General features: G+C 42.3%; 1 protein-coding gene across 2 annotated transcripts in view; it reads left to right on the top strand.

Annotated features, from left to right (window-relative positions):
- Window positions 1–22,006, top strand: part of kcnb1 (potassium voltage-gated channel, Shab-related subfamily, member 1) — a 45,802-nt gene that overhangs the window by 14,916 nt on the left and 8,880 nt on the right. The gene's annotated exons all lie outside the window — the stretch shown is intronic.

Consider the following 22,006-nt stretch of genomic DNA (forward strand, 5'->3'; position numbering starts at 1 on the left):
CTTATTCAGATGCTATTTTAAGGGCGCATGCTTGACCATAATGTAGCATGTGCACAACGTGTATACACTTTGCTTCTCTCATCTACAAGGAAGCAATTCCCATTTTTGCAAACCATACAAAAAAAAGTTGAAAAGATTTAAACAGAAGAACTAATTCTTTTTCCCTCTGATAGGCATGCGACGAGTCCGCTGTAGCCGTGAGGGTCCGGGAGTGGCAATGCGCGATGTGCTCCTAGTGGAGCGGGTGGACGGAGATGGAGTTGGGGGAGGAGGAGGAAGGGGCACAACAGGAGCAGGTGGTGCGTTTGGAGACTTGAGGAGATGCGCCTGAGAGGCCGCAGCAACATCGCCACCCGGTCAAGACGGGCATTAATACCTTGCCGCATCCTGGACAGTGAGTCCAGTCTGACAATGCTGCCACGGCGTGTAGTGAGTCTGGATCCTCTGCACCTTGGTGTTTGCGCTGCTCCCTCCTCAGCTGGCCCTTGCACACAGCTCGGCCGTGCGCACTGCTCCCGAGGCCAGGTGCGATGTCCTGGGGATGCCAGCCGTAGAAACAATTGTGGCAATTTCCTCCCACGCCCGTTTAACCAAAGATAATTGGGATGGATTTCTCCCATCCCCATACAAGGCCACTTCTCTGTCTTTTACAGCCCTGACGAGAACGTCGGTCTCCTCGGCTGTGAACCGCTCCTGGCGTGTGCCTGGCAAATTCGCCATTATAATAGCAATCCGCCATGGAACAAGCGCGCCTGCTTTTAAAGGGAATATGAGATGACGCTCTGATTGGTTTATTGCACGTTACGCCCAAACCACACCTATGAGTAATGTAGCTACTTAAGACCAACCCATTTTAGATGTGCGTTGGGCGCAAGAGTCATTTATCCCGCCGGCATAATAGCAACAGCGCCTGAGATCCACCCACAAAGCTACTTGCGTTTTGCGTTTGATACTTGCGTTTCAGATCATTAAGATAGAGCCCACAGTCTACATAGTCTGTAAGTTTGTATCGTGAAATGACAAAAACAATTATTTCCACTACACAACCACTTTTCAAAAGACAAGTGATCTTTTGAAAAGTGGTTGTGTAGTGGATTTATCACGAAACTGTGTCGCGACCAGGGGCTTGATCCTTACAACTCTGTGTGTGTTTATTGAACATCCAACATAAAGCTGCAAGTTTGTGAGATTATACAAAAAATACGGAGAAATAATTGTTTTTGTCATTTCACGATACAAACTTACAGACTATGTAGACTGTGGGCTCTATCTTAATGATCTGAAACGCAAGTATCAAACGCAAAACGCAAGTAGCTTTGTGGGTGGATCTCAGGCGCTGTTGCTATTATGCCGGCGGGATAAATGACTCTTGCGCCCAACGCACATCTAAAATGGGTTGGTCTTAAGTAGCTACATTACTCATAGGTGTGGTTTGGGCATAACGTGCAATAAACCAATCAGAGCATCATCTCACATTCCCTTTAAAAGCAGGCGCGCTTGTTCCATGGCGGATTGCTATTATAATGGCGAATTTGCCAGGCACACGCCAGGAGCGGTTCACAGCCGAGGAGACCGACGTTCTCGTCAGGGCTGTAAAAGACAGAGAAGTGGCCTTGTATGGGGATGGGAGAAATCCATCCAAATTATCTTTGGTTAAACGGGCGTGGGAGGAAATTGCCACAATTGTTTCTACGGCTGGCACTACACGCCGTGGCAGCATTGTCAGACTGGACTCACTGTCCAGGATGCGGCAAGGTATTAATGCCCGTCTTGACCGGGTGGCGATGTTGCTGCGGCCACTCAGGCGCATCTCCTCAAGTCTCCAAACGCACCACCTGCTCCTGTTGTGCCCCTTCCTCCTCCTCCCCCAACTCCATCTCCGTCCACCCGCTCCACTAGGAGCACATCGCGCATTGCCACTCCCGGACCCTCACGGCTACAGCGGGCTCGTCGCATGCCTATCAGAGGGAAAAAGAATTAGTTCTTCTGTTTAAATCTTTTCAACTTTTTTTGTATGGTTTGCAAAAATGGGAATTGCTTCCTTGTAGATGAGAGAAGCAAAGTGTATACACGTTGTGCACATGCTACATTATGGCCAAGCATGCGCCCTTAAAATAGCATCTGAATAAGCGCCACTGACTTTAGACTAGGTTTTTCCTGGTCTGTTGCGGAATTGTTTTCTGAAACAGCAAAATAGCACCAGTGAACGTTTGCGCCGGAACACGCCTCCTCTTTTCACTGAACCGCCCCCGGGAGCACAAATTAATTCCCTAATTTAAGGACGTGCGTCGGTGGAGGGAAAATTCCAATGTGCGTCGAACGCAAAACAGGGATTATACAAGCGCCAGTGTACAAAGTCAATTGCGCTTAGTGCAAGATAGAGCCCTGTGTCAGCTGTGTGCACAGTACAGACACAACCGCATCTCCCAGATCAGCAACAACCAACAGTCATCAATGCTTTATTTGAAAAGTGCAATAAGTAAGGTAACAATTAAAAACATTAAACATTTCATTATGATTATCCACAGAATGTGAAGAAATACAAATTTTGACACTATGATGTTTATGTTTATATACTGAAGTTAGCATGTTAATTAGCTAGCCCCTGCCCATCCTGGTCGAAGATCCCATGGTAGGGGTGTCAGCACAAACTGTCCCCCGGTGCTCCAAGCTCACCTCGGCTCACCCGGCTAACTGAGCTAACAACCTAACAGCAGCTCCAGCTAGCAGTAGTTAGCAGTTACTGGTGATATGCTACCTCCTATTTGTTTTCAGTATGATTTCAGCAGGTGATCTATTCTTACATATTGCACAGAAAACATGCTGATGGCTGTTCATTACCGTAAACTCACAGGATTGTAAAGACATGTAAAATCGTCCACACACTCCCCAATCTGGTAGGAGGAGAATGTACTTTTTTTTATATATATACCTGTGTGAGTCTTTGAGCCCTCTATGTTACAAACACCGTAGAGAAAAAGGGCAGCACGCAAGGAGCACCAGAAGTCACAAATTTGTGCTTGATAGGGGATTAGGAGAAAATAAGATATCAAACTTCCCCAGGTTACATGTCCACATTGTCTGGGTTTGTGAGGTGCAGAGATATAAGCTGGGATCATGTGTACGTGGAGATTGAGTGCCTCGCCGCTTGCTTTCATGCCGGTTGCTCTCTCAGCCTGTCACAATGTCTCCTTGTCAACTGCAGTGGCTCCGACTGGTTAAGCCTCTTCTCAACTTGCCCTGAAGTCAGATTCAAATGCAGCTATAAAAATGTGAGGTTAAAGTTGAAATAAACTTCAACTCCAATACCTTTGTCGGACCATATTTCAGTTTTTAGTTATAGTTTGCCTTACAGATGGGTTTACTGATAGGGAGGACACAGACACACACGCATGCACACCTGTATTTGCATAGTAGACAGTTTTCTAATGTAGTGAAACACTATCCTGGGAAGAATGGATTCTTATGATGATGTTAAATGAACTCGTTTAAAAATATCACTGCCTACTTCCTCTTTCTCTGACCCACTACACACACACACACACACACACACAGCAAGAGCCTACTCACATGGACTGAAAACCTCAGGAGACTACGGTTGACATTCAGAGTGAAACATTCTTCACAGTAGATTATTGTAATTAATGCTGTGATTTTACTACTAAATGCGACAGAAAATGTATTGCTGAAGAACTGTGACGGTGAGGAAACCAACAGAGCCTCCAAACATTCAAAGGATTGAGAACTGAAGTGTAGGAAGCTGAGCTGCCGTTTTTAGACTCGGTGAACCTTTTTGGAAAAACTCTGACTTGTTGCAGTTTATTTTACCAGCTGAAACTGACAAGACAACATTATTTCCCCCTCCTTGTTATGAGCTATTAAACTCAGTTAATTTGTTCCAAGAAAGTTATCCACCAGGAAATGACCCAACTTTTGGGCAGATGGATGGTGGCACATTGAGGATTTGTGTATCTGCTGAGCAATTATGATCAAGATCTTATAATGCAGAGAGATGGCTGCCTTCCCTGTCCTGCGTCCTCATGGCAAGTTCATTTGCATTTCACAGCCAAACAGTTTGGAGCACCAAATTTCTGTTTACACGCCACAATAAAGGCATCCAGAAAATACTTTTCCTCACACATGGTGAAGATGGTTAGTATTGACAATACTCAGGATGGCACCCGAATAACTTTTTGATTTAAGAGAATGTAGTTTTTGGATTATACATCTTGATCCAACAAACTTGGAAGCTGTGAAAATATAAGTCAGTATCACAGCATTTGTGTACATGGGCATGAATTGTATTGTATTTATTTTCGTACGTAATACGTGAATTTCATCGGTATTTCAAAAAACAGAGTGTTCCATTGAAGGACATTCTGCCCTATAAATACATGTATAGGTGTGTAAATGATTTAAACTTACCAAAAGTGCTGGAATCATTGATCGGTCAGTCTCGCTCTAATATCTCGAGAGAAGTGGGTTGTTGTGGGAAGACGGCCGTGGAAACAGCTGGAGAGAGGAGATTGGGATTTTACCTAGGGGAACTGCCAGCAAGAATTTACTCATGGCTGACTATTTAAAGCGAAATCTTGCCAAAATGCAACCTCGGCTTTTTTCCTTTCTCTACACATGAACATGAGCATTGAGAACATTGTTTATGTATACAGAGTTTACTAAAAAGAAAGTTTTTTTAACTGCTCACTGTAGCAGATGCTTGTTCAGCTAGCCGCCGTCCTGCCAGCTTAGAAGTATAAATATCCAAATGCGACGTAACATGGAGGTGAGTTAAGGTGGACCGCTCCTAAAGCTTAGTTCCATACAAATGCACGGATAATTTGTTTTGTCATTAGCGAAAAACAATATTGACCTTGAAGTTGAAAAAGGAGCCTCATATGAGAAACAATACTAAAATAAAAAGCCGGAAAACTCACCAGAGATATCGCATTGCGTTGTTGCTAGAAGACTGTAGCGTTCCACCTTATCTCTCCTCACTTCAACAGATTTTGACAATATACACTGAACAAAAATATAAACGCAACACTTCTGTTTTTGCTCCCATTTTTCATGAGCTGAACTCAAAGATCTAAAACTTTGTCTATATACACAAAAGATCCATTTCTCTTAAATATCGTTCACAAATCTGTCTAAATCTGTGTTAGTGAGCACTTCTCCTTTGCCGAGATAATCCATCCCACCTCACAGGTGTGGCATATCAAGATGCTGATTAGACAGCATGAATATTGCACAGGTGTACCTTAGGCTGGCCACAATAAAAGGCCACTCTGAAATGTGCAGTTTTGCTTTATTGGGGGGGTCTGGGGGGGTCTTGGGGGGTCAGAAAACCAGTCAGTATCTGGTGTGACCACCATTTGCCTCACATCTCCTTGGCATAGAGTTGATCAGGTTGTTGATTGTGGCCTGTGGAATGTTGATCCACTCCTCTTCAATGGCTGTGTGAAGTTGCTGGATATTGGCAGGAACTGGAACACGCTGTTGTATACGTATCATATACGTGTCGTATCCAGAGCATCCCAAACATGCTCAATGGGTGACATGTCCGGTGAGTATGCAGTTTCCTCTTTATACAGAGAAACAATACAATTCAGCTGGAGTTGTATTTCTTGCCACCTGACTTATAAGTCCAATATTGTAGAACAACACAAACAGACACTTAAATCCTGAGAGTCGAGGAGGACTGCAGAGTCCTGAGTTAATTCTCTGTGGATATGTCCCCATGAGCGATTCCTTTCACACTGATCTTATCCATTTGAAACATTTTTAATTTCAAAACATTATACAGCAAAGTTTCATGTTCAAGATCTGGTCGAAAGTGACAGCAGTGTGCATCGATGAGCCATTTTCTCCAAATAGCCTGTTGGTCTTTGTCTGATAGTCACAGCAAGAACAACAGATGAAATCATGACTTCACTCTTTCTTTTTCTTTTTTTTTTTTTACATACTTTGTGCTTTAGAGAAAGCGCTTCAAATGGCAAACACTCAATAGAGTGCAGATGTCCACTAAGGCCTGATAATCCCCCCACATAGCTGTTACTGTCACAGTCAACAGTCTGTTGGGTCGATTACACAACGGTAGCAGAAGTTTGTCCTGATGGTAGAAGTAATGGAAAGGTGAGGGGGTTCGCACTAACAGTGGGTTTCTCTCTGCAGTGCATCATAAACATTTTGCTTCAGGCCAGGGGACACACTCATTAGGGAGGTGGATATGTGGGCAATAAAGCGAAGGTTTGCAGAATCTATTTCCCTTCCTCTGAGAAAGACCAAACAATCATGGCAAATTTCACACCGATTCAGAGGTGGTCACATAACCGCAATGCCAATTCGATCATTATCATTCGATGTGCTTGGGGGGGATATTATGTTATTAAAGACGGGAGTACAGAACGTATGACCAAAGGAAGAAAGACCGAGCCACGGTGAAAAAGATCAAGATCCTGATCGCTGTCATGCCGTCTTGTCACTGTTTATTTGACTGATAATTATTTGTAGAATTGGTTAAATTCCCATTGTTTGGGGCTGTTGAGTTAACACTGTGTCGCATATTAAACCCTCGTCACTGTTATCGTGCAGAGGTACGATTCTCTAGTGGTTGAGTCGTGTTCGTGAGTATTTTACAAGTCATGTCATGCATTTTGTAGTGAGTAGTTCAGAGTTTGTAGTGTCATCTCAGCTAGTTCTAGACTCGCACAGGGAGGCACAGCTTCGGTATGTTTCAAAACTACAGAATAGGTTTAGTAAAGATGGTGTGTTCGTTTTGCTCTTTTTACCATCTCTACTTCAGTGGACATGTTCTGTCTGTTGACAAAAAATCATAACTGTTTTATCAGTGATATAATCACAGTCATCAGAACAACAATCCAAAACACATTCCATAGAATCGTCTTTGAGTTTGTGCTGGTGGATGAAAAGAAAGGGGTCGGGAATCGTGCATTGCCCTGGCAGAAGCTGCACAGCTCCTTTGTTCGTTCAATTTGGAGTCGTGCTGTTGTTACGTGAGCAGTGAGCGTAAGACACTATGTCTTCAGAGTCCCCAAGAGGAGGAAGCCTGAGGAGCAAAGACTGTGAGGGAGAGGAAGAAAGACAGCGCTACATCAAGAGATCCAGAGAGTTGGATACAGTAAAAATTGAAAGAGGTGGAAGAGAAAAAATACTATGAAACACGGAGGCTGAGACTGAGAAACTGAAAACCATCAAGTAAGCTTATGACTGAGGGAAAATAGAATTTAGCAGATGATGACGGTTGAATATTCAGTCTTCCTTAGCCTGTGGGAAGAAGAACATTTCAGATTATGTGTCGTGAACATATCATCGTATGTTGCTCAAATGACTGTTTCTCATTGGAAAGAGAATCAGTATTTTGATGCTGCTATTTCAGTGTTCACACACAGTAGTTCCATTCTACAACTCCTTACAAGTTAGATTCAGTCGAACCTGGATAACCTGGGAATAGTCTGAGATAATCATGTTGATGGGCAGCATTAGCCATTTCAGTTTACGGTTGCCTTCGGACCAGATTAAACTCTACAGAACGAGGCTCTTACGTGGGACAATCACACACATTGTTTGTTTTTTTTGCTATGAGAGCAGAAAACAAAAGTTCAGCACCGAAGACCCACCCTCCTCTAAATTAATTCTTGTCACGAGTCGTCTCAACAGACACACGTTTTCCATCCAAGACGTTCTGGGACACAGAAGGCTTCCTGTTTGGAGAAAACACATGTATAGTTAAAATAACCATCAAATATTTAGCATGTGGAAAAAAGAAAAGATGACTAAAGCAATTTCAACATGGACAGACGGGCTTATGTCATACTATATAATGTTTTAGCTCAAATTTCTGCACAACAAAATGATCAGTATGGAGCCACATACAGTATATGTTTCAAGGCTTGTCCTCCGTTAAAAAAGTGGGGCTTTGGACAGTATTTTTTATTTAAGACATGGTAGCCTTAGTCTTGCAGTTAGAGTGACATAGTGGACGCACTGTCCCATGAAAAGTCTCACTCACAGACCTTACTGTAAGTAAGTGAATGATTAAAATTGAAACGATATGTCTGTTTTCCTGAATCAGTGCTAACCCTGAAAGAGAGTGCTCATCGACGATGGTCACGACTGCTGAATCATACACCAGCATATGATGCAGTACACTGTATAACACTCACGACGTTTGAGCAACAATAAAGAGTTTGAAGACAGAGCAACCATGTTCCCTTTTGTGACGATTAGCAGGGAACGTGGGACGTGGAACAACCCTGGTGAGTTGCACGGCAGCAGTAGTTTCTCCTCTGTCACAATGATTGTGAGGTAAATCGTAAATTAGTTTAATGCTGCAGGCTACAACCTAGAACCTGCTTTTCCTGGACGGTGTGCTTGCTGTTTTGGTTGACATTTTTGTTTTTTTTCTATGACCCTCAGTGAAAATAGTTTCACAGGTGAAATTTACACAGTGTTGGTGTGAGCAGAGTTTTTAACAGTCTGAATTTAATACTGATTTCTCTGTATGACCCACATAAACAAATTAGTCTGTCAGTGAGAAGACAGGATCTCTCTGTACAGTCATTCCTAATGCCTGCCACCAGGTCACATTCCAAAAATGAGGATTAATTGAGGGGTCTGACAGAGGACACAAGCTGCAGTGTGGTCTGGCGATACAGCACTGAAACAAAGTTTACTTTAGCTGTATTTAAAAAAGACAAGTAGTATTAAGGATACGTTGCCCCTTTCTTTTCACCTGCTTCCAAAGCAGACGTACATGCTAGCAAAAAAAAGATATTTGGTGCCCATAAAGTTTTTGTCCACAGGGGGCGTCAGACTCAACAATAAATAATTGTTCCTTCTAGCGGCTTTAAAGTTAGCAGAATTTAAATCCAAGACAAAAGGGAGAAGAAGTAAAAGCCAGTTTCCAAAGGTACAAACTAATAAACCAACTAAGACCTAATGTACATTTAAGTGGTTTACATGTATCATTTACACTCCAATCTATAAATAATATCTGCCATGTCTGTAAGTATGAGTCACTACAATGAATTCTGGGAAAATCACCTGCTCAGCAAATGACATTCATGCAAAAACATGGTGGCCTGGATCCATATGGATCCAACATCTGTCACACGTCATTCCTATCTTTCTCCATTACACACTGACCAATGGAGTGGAAAATAACCACTCGGGTCAGTTAACCCACGTGGAAAGGATTTATTCTATTTGAATACAGAGTATATACTCTGAGCTGATGTGTTCCTCTGCTTCCCCCAAACATCCACGCAGCAGATGTTTGGGGGTGTCAGTAACAATCGCTCCTCCAGGGTACCTTTGGATCAGCCCCTGCAGGTGGAGAAGCAGGTCGGACAGTTTTATGAGCAGCAGCTGTGGCAGCAAGTGCTTGCATCAGTGTTACAGCAGAGTTGTAAATGAGGGGTGCAGCAGGAGCAAACAGGGGCATTGTCAGGCATACCACCGAGTAGAGGATGCATTGGGTATACTGTGTTGAATCAAGTAGAGTTTAAGTGTTTCGGTGCAACTCCAGCTGTCTGCCTGAACTACTTTGCAGGCTCCAAAAATTATTCCTCGGTGTTGTGTAACGTTTGTGCTTCCAACCAGTATGAGCATAAATACTTGTCATGATATTTTAGCGCTGTCTTATGCAATCTATGGCATATAACAGGTATTTGTTTTTGCCATTGGTCATATCCTTCCTTTTCAAGTTTTTACAAACACAGTACAGCAGAGTGGCCTTTAGGCATCTGCCGGCCGTTGCCCTGCAGAGGGGTCACTTCACCATTACTGTGATATGCAACCCCTTGCGCACCGCATCAACATCAGTATGTGTGCACCGAACAACAAGGTCCATAAATCAGTGCTCCCCGGTCCAGAAGCTGCTCCACTTGTTGGCTTCAGTTGCAGTCCTCCCTTGTCGGAGGATTTCACCCCACCGTACAGATTGTGTCGAAAGGTGACTGAATGACTTTGAGTAAAACGTGAAGGCCGCGGGCAGAAATAGAATCCGCCGAGGGGAGGGAGAAACCTTCATCAAGCCAACGGCAGATTGTGAGAACGAGGAGAGAGCACTTGACTTCTGGTGCAAGATGCCTTTCACCTTGATGAGCACCTTCACCTGGCCTGGGTGTACTTAAAGGCAAAAGCAGTCTCATATACCACCACTTGCATATATATACATCCAGTATTTTTTCATAATACCGTCATTGACCATTCTCTAAGCCCCTCCATCAAAGAGCGACTAGCTTAGCAACCATAACCTGACATGTGTCAAGTTGCACATATAGGGCTGTAGTAACCGTGGTTTTCGTATCTTTTTAATCTAAACTCAAAAATACAAAAGCAAACGCTTTTTTGTTTGTTTTGCTAAAGTGAGCTTCTACATGGATAATCTATAGTGAGGGTGCCAACGGTTTGCCTCAGACATGCAGCCTCAGCCTCCGTCTCTCAGCACTATATCATGGCATCAAGGCTATCTTCAAGACCCATTTCACGACGTCAGCTGGGAGCCTTAAAAAGTCTGCCAGAGACTGTTTGTCTATCTCACAGAGCCAACGTTAGTTTAATTAGGTAGTTGATAGCTGATCAAATCTGCAAGTGACAGTGGCCTGCAGTATTTATCTTACTGGCTAGTAATGAAAAGGGGCCTCTTTTGTCTGCCGCTGTCTGAAATCACATTCATCGATTTTCAAGAAATTGAAATATGCTGTGACAACACTGTGCTTATAATCTGGTAAAGTTTAGATGCAAAAACCACTTGGTTAGTGTGAGGAACACAACAGGTTTTGGCTTGGTTGGTTCTGTGGCCAAACATGGCAGGAAAATATGTCTCATGAAAACATACAGTGGTTATGCACTAACGTTGTTCTGTTTCAGATAGTGGTCTCTGCACTGACAGCCATCTTGCCTCTGTGAAAACTTCCAACATCCCGTCCACCTCCTGACATGATCGAAAGCCCACAAACGCGTAATGTGGATGTGATATGACGTGCATTGTAGAAATGTCAATAGGGTACACATGTCATGTACATATTTGAACATGTCTGTGCTTTGCAGAAATGTAAAAAGCCAACATTTCACTCTGGTGCCTGAGCTCATGTGGGAATGGAAAGCCTGACAGGGGGATGTGGCTTAATGATTTGTCAATTATCTTCTAGCACATTTATTTACATTAGCACAGTGCAGAGCCTCCTGTACATGCTGCAATAATTGAATTAGACGGCGTAAACGTATATTGCACTCATCCTCTTCCATACAGTATGTTCTCTTTGACCTAACAGGTTTTAAAAGCGCATTAAGGATGGCTATTGACTTTGTTTGTGACTGATACAACAGAGGGTGTTTTAGGTATAAAAACCATGTGCTCACAGCTGTCCAATTACCAAAACTTCAAGGATTTGCATGTTAATCTGAGTATAACTCTTAAAGGGATTAACAGCCCTGACGCTGAATGGCCACTGATCTGGGCGCTCACAAACTGTGAAAAATGGAGTCAGTGCAATGTTACGCTGTTAGTAAGTAGAATATCTGCAGTAAGCACGTGTTTGAGTTCAGGATTAAGGAGAGTAATAACTCTGTGTACTGCTGCTGCTTCGTGAATAGAATGCGTGACGTTCACACCGGTCGCTTAGAGTCTCGGGTTTGTTTTCCAGCGTTTTTGTGCTTTCTCTCCGTTTCTCTCCTTTTATTTTTCTCTTTCACCGCCACGTTAAAATGCTTAAAAGTTCCCTGTCACTGTCACCATGGCAACTGTCATTTCAGTGATGCTGAGACTTGCAGCTGCCTTCTATTCAGGCATCATTGTTGATTGACTGTGTGTGTGTGTGTGTGTGTGTGTGTGTGTACAGTGGTTGTGTGTGTGTTTCTCTGTCTGCTTCTCTCTTTGCGTTTCAAATCAATGCTTCTCTCATGTTTACATTTTCCTTCTGTGCTGCTGTGTGAGGAGTATACTGTGACGTTCTCTGATTTATCTGTAATAAATAAACCATCACGGACTGCAATACTGTGCGAACTGCAGTCACGTTCGCCATTAGACTACAGTGGAGCGATATTCCTGAATAACGTGATAGACTTGCCTCTTTATGTATTTAGTACTTTCTATATGTGAAGTGCAGTGCATAAGTTTCACTGCTAAGGGAGTTATTTTGTGCAGATGGGAGACTACAATGCGGATGAGATTAGATTCTTCTACACATTTAATGGACAGCAGAAACCCTGCCCTCTTTAACTGCTGTGTGATGTTTCCTCAATTCAGAAATGCCTCTACGCAACACTGACTAAGCTATCTTTCATCTCCGTCCAGTCCTTATTATCGCGGCGTACGCAGGGTCGAAAATTCCTGATGAAAACAGCCGCCTTTGGTGCTCCAGACTAGACCCTTTACCGTTTCTATTTATACGGCCACCGTGGACCCGCCAGAGTTTAAATATAGATGCTGAGTCTGGATCCTCTTCTTCATCTGAAAAGCATGAATAATTGAAAGGGAGAGGAGATGAGGTGGGATTCATTCAGGAGATGGAATGTCCAGGCATAAATTTCCTACCTACATTAGTAGTTTACTGAATGGGGTTGTGGTGCACTTTGTGCATAAAAGCACATCCTGAGTTTGGGAAAAGTTTGTCCCTAAAATGACTTGTTTGCCACTTTTCTCATGGCCTCAGAGTACATGGTGTTTTCAGGTGCTGAATAAGAAAACAGGAAGAGAATAAGAGCGATAATAGTAGTCTTAATAGCAGTAGTCTTAATCTTAGGGAGGCATGGTCATGATCTCAAGTCAGTAGTTTGAATCTTCAGGCCAGTGCATCTGTGTAAAAGGCAGAACTGGCAGCAGCTCCAGCGATACAACTTATTCTTCCTGGCAAAGATGTGGGAGGCTAAGATAAATGAGGCGCTGCTGTTCAAAGTTACAAGTAGACGTGATGTAGAGTGGAGAGACTACAGCTGAGCCACTGCAAGTGTGTGTGTGTGAGCACATTTCAAGCTATCATGCTGGGGGAAATGTAGAAGGCACAGTCTCCTCCCGTCTCCATGGAAACCCCCTCTCTTTCACAGGCAGAGAGGCAGAGCCCATCTTCATTCAGAATCAGGGATGTGAATTATTCCACATTATTTAGTGCTTATATTATTACCCTCTGTACTATCGACCGCTGACTATAACATCTCAATGGAGATGAAGACCGATAGTGTGGCTTTGTGATGCCTGTTAATCTTTACTTATCCGATTTATGTGTCTTTTATTTAGCCAGGAATATCCCGTCGAGACACGAGAGCTCTTCTTCCAGCGAGTCCTGATCAAGATGTGAGCATAAGCGTGTTAGAATACACACAACACATGGCTAAAAAAAGAGCACAAGGGAAATAGTAGAAGAAGAGAGGCAAACAGGCCAGTGTGCCAACGATATCCATACCATGTTCCACCTCAAGTCATGGATTATGTAAAACAGCCAAATGTTACCTACACAGCCACTTTTAGAGGATAAGACAGCGAAAGTGTGCAATACAATTTAACATGAAGGAGGAAGCTCCAGTAATTGTGCCCTTTTATACATTTAAAAGCACACGGTTTTCAAAATGATAAAAATTGAGCTGTAGTGCAATGAACCTCCATGAACCAGCTGTAATGATAACAATGGTATTGAGCAGTCTAACAAAGGGAGCACAGTGCCCGAAAAACAGCATTTTGAGACAAACAAGAGAAAAAACCTCAAGATTGGACGGAGACTGTCAAGCAGTACAGATGGCTCAAAGCTGGGTGAGCTTTAAATAAGGTACAAATCAAGGATGGAAGGAAGGAAAAGAGGGAGGGAGGGAGAAGGGGACTCTGTCAGACTTGCAGGTCCACGTAGCCACCTCCTGTCGAGCTTCAAGGGGGTTGTCATGGTGACAGTGGCTGGCAGTCGAGGCTGCATGGTATCCCTGTGGCCTCGGATGTGGCTCAGGGGATGATGGGAAAGCAAGTCAGCTAGTCAGGGGATCTTAGTGATCAAGAAAGACCTGGATTTGCTCACCCGAAAATAAATACACCTTCACCGAGACCTCTTCAGTCCATGCCTGTTCAAGTGTTAAGTGGATGTTTAAGAGTATTATCTGCCATTATTAGGTCGGTCTAGTGCGTATCCCTAGGTGAGTGCAGGCACACTTTACAGAAAAAGGTGTTGGGACTCACAGGAACAGGAGCTTCCACCGCTAAAGCACAGCGGCATGTTTGTTGCTCTTGTTGCTGCTAATGAGAAAGGTGCCAGCTGGAGCACCGGGAGTCTGGGAGTTCCTGAACTGTCACTGGGGACGCCACCAAACTAATACCGTGTGAGAACGCCAATGACAGTATAAATAGAGATGCTTCCAAATGTGAGAAGTGAAGCCAATGGGGAAATTCCAAGGCACTTCAAATGCACTTTTTCTAATGGCCAGCAGGAGGCTTCAAAAAAGTGCCTTATGAGAAAATGACTCTAATCAATGTATGGTCTCAATTGTTCATTTCAAGTCTTCTTCAATAAAACGTGATATTCATTTAGTAAATTATGGTCCAATTTACAGTAAAATGGAAAATTAATTATTTCAGTCTTATATATCATTGCTTTATTGACAAAATTATCTTTCTAAATGGCAGACATCATATGTGTAATTCATGGCACAATTCAAGTGGGATCAAAAAATGATTTGTCCTTCTCCAGTCACTACCAAACATATTATTTCCAAAACAAGTTCCCATGGTGATTCATTAAAAAAGGGGCGTAACTTCGGCACACCGTAGAGTCGTAGCAATCTTTATCCGTCCAATCTCCACCCCGTCATCCAAAAATTATTATTTCTGGTTCCAAATAACCAAGATGACGATAGTTATAATTAGTCCCCCAGGAATCTGCAGAGAAAAAGTTTAAATTCCGCAGAGAGCAATTTTGATTCTGCGGGGAGCAATTCTTGATTCCGCGGCTTGAAACTTAAAATTCCACGAACATTAAAAAAACATACTTTTTTAATGTAATAATGAATAAAATATTCTCTTATGAAATTAATTGCAATACCAGAACACTGTAAAACATTGTGGAACCTACTATTACTGGTTTTAAAATAATCAACATCAACATTTTCTTTGTCCCTGTTGGGCAGATTTATTTGCAGCATAAAAAGTGCAAAACTTTTCACCAAACTATGGGTGAAGGTTTAGGAACAGAAAGTGCCTACTGCACACTGCAGATATGTAAACATTCAGTTACAGCAATGAAATACTGACATAAAATGTGCAATCAAGTCCAAATTATAAACAGTTTTTTCTTCTGTAAACGTTTCCCACGTCCACCGGATGCAGTGGGTAGTGTACTTCTACTGTGAGTCTAGAGCCCTGTCTATCTGACAGCAACATCTAGCGGCTGGGATTAAAACTACATGCAAAATGTGATATTCCGCGAAAGGTCTTTGAATCCGTGGACGGCCACGAAATCTGCGGTAATTTCCGGGATCGCTGAATCGTGGATTCCTGGGGGGACTATATAATACCAATGTCGAGGCTTAACATTATTCCAAAAAACAACAAGTGGTATGGGTTTACACTTGGAGAACACTAACCTGAGCTGCACCTAACACAGGATGGCTGAACTCAACAAACAACTGAATCAGGTACACACCCAGAACAAGCACCGTCAACCATGAAGAAAGCTTTAAAGCAAACAGCGTTTGACAGGAGACATGACAAAATCGTCTTTTTACAAATGACAAGTTGAACTTTTGCTCCTTTTAAGACAATCGGGGGTTGTGCTGCTTAGAGTGTTATTTATTCTGGTCAGGTATGACCAGTAGCTAATGCTAATGTCAGCTAAAGCAGACACTAGATAGATATTGCTGTGTAACTGACATTATATGAGTCAGTGTACTTTCCTGTTACTTTAGGCCTCCCCTTAGGCAACTGCTAAACTGTTTTAGCATTATCATTATCCCATAGTCATTAGACCACGTATGGCAATAGTGGCTTAGATCTGTGTGAAAGTCTAACTTTGAACCGACACAATTTGCTGTTTAGTTCACTCTCATGAACCTTGTTTCCAGGTAAAGTAAAAAGCAAAAAAAATCCCAGATAGACCCCTTGTAAGCTACTACTCCACAGACAGACAAAGACTAATGACTAGCTTAAGATCATATTTGTACATTTAGCAGCCAAATATGCCAAATATTTCCCTCTTGTGTTGGTGGAAACCAAAACAAAGGTAAAATTAAACTGAATACTGAATTTATGTTTGAGGTGGGGCAACAAACATGACTCTGAAAGAATGCTGATAGGCAATGTTCTGCTAACATCTTCACAATAACAACTTGATAGAGAGATAATGCGCTAATGTTATATTTACAGGACTATTTGTTGCCCCCATGTGCCCAGAAAAAAACTGATAATACTGCATAAAAAGGGCCCGTCAGGATTCGTTGATTTCATAAATTATATTTCTTAATTTTTTTATTAGGTGATGCCTCAGTGACTGCTAATTTCCTTCAGCTCTGTGCTCAGGATTCAGTTATGTTTATAATATTGCTCATTTTTTAAAGTCTATATAAAACATGCAGAGTTGAAGGTTCCGTCCCTCTTCGACGAGTGCCGGGTAGACGGATGAATGGACCCGACCCTGACAAAACCAATGTAGCACAAAGAAAACTAATCACAGCTGCTGGGACAGAGCCAACATAAAAACCAGGCCATTGTATCTGAATGAGAGCGTGTGGAGGAACAAACAAGTACGTACAGCTACAAGCAGATGCCCAGGAATAATTGTAAATGAAAGGGTTTTTCTCCCCCCCTGAGCCCCAAGTGTCTCTGGAGAGCTGGAATTGTTTGGGTGTATGTATAATGGATGAGCAAATAGTGTCTGTGCAATGGCTGCCATGTCTTATTCCCTCTTCCATATACATGTCACATGATTTATTACCCGTATGTAGTTCAGAGGAGAATGTCACAGGGCTGGGGATGTGTTTGGGTGGTTTTTAGGGGGCGTCATTCACACCAATTTTGTCCTGGATATCTTTTCAGACAGGCTAATGAGGGCCTGGTGTCACCTTGTCCTAGAAGACAGGGGGCGTCCGACTACTGTGTCTACTGAGCCACTTGACGATGTGCCATGAGAGACACAAACCAGTGTGATCTGGCTTTGTTTAGAGTCACAGTGGGATTTCCTGTCAATCTGCCCTCTCTCTCGCTCTCTATCTCTTGCACACACATTGTCTTTTCCTCTCCTCTAGATAAAAATATCTCCCTCCCTTCGTCTTTCCTTCTCCTCAGTAGGCCACCGAGAGAGCATTCAGTGGGAGTCACTCTCATTGTTTGTGTCCACGCAATCTAGTTGCGCTAATGGAATATTCATCATGCCGAGCTTGCGTGACATAAGTGACATGATTTAGGGTGTGGCTGCTTTTAACATCTTTTTTGGTTACGTGTGTGTCCTGGTCCACTGAGAGTCTATAAAAAGACTCTAATTGTGTTGGTGCCATTACAATCATGTCTTGGGCTCCATTCAACCTTTTCCTAGACGTGTGTTTGTTCGCCGTCTACTTTATGCACACTGAAAGGTTTTATCTCTGATTTAAAAGTTAAGTAGTTTGATGTAATTAGCGCCTGGGATAGAAAGAGATCAAGCAAGGCAGTGTGAGAGGGTGCACAATGTGTAGAGGCAACAGGGGACATAGGCCAGTTGGAAATGTGCAGGGTTTCCTCGTGGAACTTGACCTCATAACCATAATGTTACACAGAACCATCATTAGCGACCTTTTTATAGCTGCTCGATCCCATTACCTCTGCCCTTTTTTTCTGTCCTGCTCTTCTGAAGCCACAAATCTCCCACAGCGTCACATTTTCAGATGTGCTAACAGCATGTCTCCATCCTTTCACTGACTCATTACACTTCGGTTGTGTCTGGTACGCAGTTACTGAACTTGAAGAGGTCGTTCTTATAAATTTAGGTACAACCTCACACTGAGATATTTGTAACAAGTGTAAACTCGCCATGATCTCACCTATTAGTTTGTGGACAACTGTTTATGTAGCCTTTAGTTTGGCCTGGAGTGCGGCATGAATGAGCCCTAAAACCCAGACATTAGTCAGCATTTTTGCACTTCCGTTTACCTCGTCCCAAAGTCCAAAGGTTAGGGTTTTTGGTTATATGCCTGAAAGAAGGTCTGTGGTTAACACAAGTTTAATATTCACATTTTTTCTTTACGAAGCATCCTTGAGCAAGCTACTGAATGCCAAAATGCTCCTGATGAGCAGGTCAGCACCTTGCATGGTAGCCTCTGCCATCAGTGTATAAATGTGTGTGAATGTGTGAATGTGACAAATGTGTTGTAACGCCATTTGAGCGGTCAGTAGACTGGAAAAAAAAAAATGAGAGTCCATTTACCATTTTTGTTGAGAGAACCACAGCTACGCTAAGTTCAGAGTCGGCTTACAAAAAAATTCAGCCCTGTCACTCTCTATTCTGGCAGTAACCATCGTAGTTTTTTTGGAACCAGAAGAAACCATATTTGAAATGAGATGGTGGAGCTGGAGCTCCTGATTGGATCTGACTGAGTATCCAAGGACATGCTGTTGTAGGGAATAGTCCCCTCACAAGAAAGCTGCATCTATTTTACTCCAAATGGGACCATAATTTACTAAATGAACATGATCCTGTATTAAAGAAGATGTGAAATCAGAGTTTGAGATAATAATAATAATCATTGGTAGACTGTTTAATGAGCTAATATATCAAGTTTCCTCATAAGCTTACATGCAATCACACTTTCTCATGCAACCAGTGGATTTGCCCACTGCTGCCGATCAGGATGAATGCTGATTTCTCTTGAATTTTCAAACCCGAAAACTCTGTGTCTGTGATTTGTGAAAATAATTTTCTCCTTAAAAACGTAACAGTTTTCCATTTGTGTCGATGCTTCATCCTCTTTATCTACCTTCCCTCTCCAGCCCCAGCACCTCTCTGCCCCTTGAGTGTTTCATTCAAATAGATTCTCTCCAGGGCAGGAGGAAAGGAGCACAGAGGGAAGAAAATAAACAGATAGGGTCATTATTCATGTCTGCCGTGACGCTATGGCAACAGTGTCCTCCTCCTCTGATTGGTTGTAGATAAGGTTGCCTCTTTAGCCATCACTTTTACTCTTGGGAGTGGACTCCGAATTATTAGGCCGTTGTCAAGGCTGCCGCTGTCAGTTACCTCCTAACAACCATTGCTATTGCCCTATTTCTGCTGCTGTGCTTTAATTTCCTCTGGAAAATATAAAGGGAAATCCTATATCATGTGCTATCCTGGGCACAGACCAAAGTGTTTACACATGTGACTGTGTGTTTAACCAGTAGATCCAGTTCGTGCTTGAGGTTTCGATCACAAAAGCAGGGGGAGGGTGGGGGGAGGGTTTATAATGCACTGTTGTATAATTCAAATTAAGTCACAAGGAACTAATTAATTTCATACTTTAAATACTGAATATGTCTTCTGCCTACGCTGCATTGTTGTCTAAGCTGCGCCCATTTTTTAGAGAAAATATTTAGCTATTCTGTGATTTACTTGAACATGTAACATCCAAACCTCCTTTGTGTGGGCTATTGCCAAAACAGACTCTATGTTCCAGCTACAGCCTCCTACTCATCCTCCAAGTTGTGCTGTTCGGTCCTGTGTCCGGATGTCTTAAAATCATTCAGGGTTAATATCACGAGTGCAGTAATTCTATCCTTGGTCCGCTAAAGGAACAGGTAAAGTCAGTTTGAGGCATCCCACAGAGGTGTATTCAGCATGGATTATGGAGGCACAGTTAAATTTTAATAGTAATGGAAATTTTAAGGCTTTGTTGTGTAATACTTTCATTTAAATGGTTATACACCAGAATGTCAGAGCACATGGCAGTTTATGATAAATATGCAGTTTATACAGCTGGATTACTCCTGCTCTCACACCTCAGCACTAAGATCAGTTGAGAGTTGTTGAATATGTGCACTGAAAGCTGATTTCGGAACCTCCTTATATAACCATTATCAATGGGATACACACAGGCAGTAGCCAGTATCACACATGGATTTTTTAAAATATGAAATAATGAAATAAACCCTTAAAAATAATGTATTTCTGGTGCTTACAGAGCCAACATATTACCTGATAATATTACAAAAAATGAAGTAAAATTGGGGAGAAAAGGATACTTTTTCACTTGTTCCACGTTGGATAAAGTACTGACTTCTTTTTTCATGGTTTCTTCATTAGTTCTGAGGATTTGCTCAAATGTAAACTGTTTAGTAAGACAGCCCATTCACCAGGATAAAGTGTTGGGAGTATAGGGCTAGGGTCAGGTTTATGGTTAGGACAACCACTGATGGTAGTGATTATTTCCTGTTTTATTTTGTAGTTCTCTCCTCATGTGTCTATCTTTTGCTTTTCATTTCCTCCCTTTGTCCTTTTCCCACCTTGGTCACTGGGTTTTATTCATTAACTAGTCCCTGTCTACTTAAGCCTATGTTTTTCACTTTGTCTTTGTCAGTTAGTCTGTTGTTATCATGCAACAATGGCATTCCTGTTCTGTAGCCATGCGTCAGACCTGTGTTCCTAGTGTTTTAGTTTTAGTTTAGTTTTTCAAATTTTTGGACTTCTTATGTCCTGGATTTGCCTACTTCCTCTGTTTTCATTTCCAGCCAGCGTCATGCGTTTGGGTCCAACATTGATTTGTACTTGTCATAGGCTATGCACTACTTGACATTTTTACAATACATGATATATAACATCCACATTATGTGTTTATGACATGGGGAGGTTGAGGGGATAGTCATGGAGTTACAGGCAAGTAAGGCAGTTCCAGGTTGCAAATCAGCATATATAAGCATGACACCAGTGGATATTTTCAAGGAGATTTTAGGACATTTCCAGCTGTGTTTGTTGCAACAAAAATCTATATTTTAAGGCAAAACATGATCTTTTCCTAACCCTGACCAATTTGTGTTTGGTCCTCAATTAAACAGACCATAAGCACAGCGCTGTCACAACAGAAAACTGAAAACTGAACCCAGATAATTTCAACATGTCCATTGTTGAAATGTTGAGTGAGAGGTCTTACCAGGTCTGTAGATGACGCTGAGTGACTGTAGTGTTTCAGCAAATACACTGACAGACACTGGTCTGTTTTCAGTGGAAACATTTTATTCTGTTAACCTCCCTCAGGATGTCGGCTGTCTCTGTGCCTGATATTTTCCTCGTCTACTTCAAACTATAGTTTTCTGTGATTTGGTTAAACTTTTGAAATGTAAAATTTTGTTTGTAAGATCTGTGATTTTTTTGAAATAGTCTCAACTTTAACAGCACACTAAAAATCTCAAAATGCAGCCTATTAATAAACTCTGTTTACTGTTACCGGTATCTTTTATCTGAGCCGTACATGAGGTTGATGGAGTATTACAGGACAGACAGGAGAGCAGCATACCTTCTGTTATGTCTCACTGTGGTATAAACTGTAGGTGTCGTCACTTATTCAGATCAAACAAGCTCAAGCTTCAAGAATAATACATGTCAAAGCAAAGACAGTGTGTTTTTTGTTTAAACTATCAATGATGGTTCGAGAAGAGGTCTGTCATACAGGGCTAGAAGAGGTGTAGTCTATCACTGCGTACTTGCTTGTTAGCATGATTGGTGAAGTGTGAGTAGTGTGTGTGTGTCAGGATGCTTCCGAGTTCTCTGAGAATCAGGCAGCAACTTGTGCAGTGGATTGCATGAACATTCCACTCCTATTAGACTACTGCCTGTTCATTTTGATGTTGCAGTGGTCTCACAACAGGGGGTGCAAGTGACAGCCAGTAACAGGCATCTGCCCTCTAAATATGGAAAGGACCATGAGAGGGTACAACTTGTGTAAAATAGAACAAGGGTAATGTTTAATAGCTCTAGCTCTATTTCACAGACAAAGCCCTGAAGCCTTTTCACCTTGTTATTTTATCTAGCATTCACCATGTCACTGATCCAGTTGAAATAATAGGCTGGTG

Source organism: Sparus aurata, chromosome 6 (genome assembly GCF_900880675.1).
Source record: "Sparus aurata chromosome 6, fSpaAur1.1, whole genome shotgun sequence".
NCBI classification, from domain to species: domain Eukaryota; kingdom Metazoa; phylum Chordata; class Actinopteri; order Spariformes; family Sparidae; genus Sparus; species Sparus aurata.